At 50.9% G+C, this 740-nt stretch overlaps 1 protein-coding gene across 1 annotated transcript in view; it reads right to left on the minus strand.

Annotated features, from left to right (window-relative positions):
• Window positions 1-278, minus strand: part of LOC101567417 (zinc finger MYND domain-containing protein 11) — a 115,777-nt gene extending 115,499 nt beyond the window's left edge. The window contains exon 1 of the mRNA XM_023701333.1: window positions 73-278. The gene's annotated coding sequence lies outside the window, so the exon portion shown is untranslated. The remainder of the gene's footprint in view (window positions 1-72) is intronic.
• Window positions 279-740: the final 462 nt, after the last annotated feature.

The raw sequence follows: 740 nt of genomic DNA on the forward strand, positions 1-740 counted from the left end.
CGCGCGCAGCCTGCCCCGCTCGCGTCCGCCGCCTCCCGCGCAGGGCCCGGAGCCCGGCGCGCCCGCGCCTACCTTCCCTCGTCCAGTCTTCGGCGCCTCTCTCCGAAATTTGGTTCAGCATATTCTTATGTGTCCACACATGAACTCCATATCAATACACACGTGAAAGCTACGTACGTGCAGGCGCGCTCGAGCCGAGAGCGGTGCACACGGAGAGCGGAGACACGAGGGGAGCAGCATTGTTAGACTCGGGCCATGCCCGGTCCACGGCAGAATGTGTGTGTGTCTGTGTGTGTGTGTGTGCGCGCGCGCGCGTGTGTCTGTTTGTGTGTGACATGGACCTGTTCCACAGTGCGCTTGGTCTGGGATTGAAGAGCGCTGGAGAAGCATTGACTCTTGCATTCACGCAATACAGTTCTAATAGCGCTCTGATCCTGTTGTCAGAAAGAATTACTGGGATATTCCGAGTTCCTCATTGCATATGTGCAAACATAGGACTTGATAAAGAACAGGACCATCCATTATCCATTTGGCAAAAATACCGCAAATTTGTGTGAGAAGCAGGTTATATGTTATGGTGAGTGATCCTAGACCCAACTAGAGAAGATCCCTGAAGCTGTGTCCTTTAAGAAAGTCTCAGGGAAAACAAATTTAGATTTTATGTGTTGTTCCGGATGATTTTTCTGAGCTGGGAATTTAGAAGGAAAATTTATCAGCCAACATTTCTTACTTTCATTCGA

Source organism: Octodon degus, unplaced genomic scaffold (genome assembly GCF_000260255.1).
Source record: "Octodon degus isolate 3935 unplaced genomic scaffold, OctDeg1.0 scaffold00133, whole genome shotgun sequence".
Classification (NCBI taxonomy): domain Eukaryota; kingdom Metazoa; phylum Chordata; class Mammalia; order Rodentia; family Octodontidae; genus Octodon; species Octodon degus.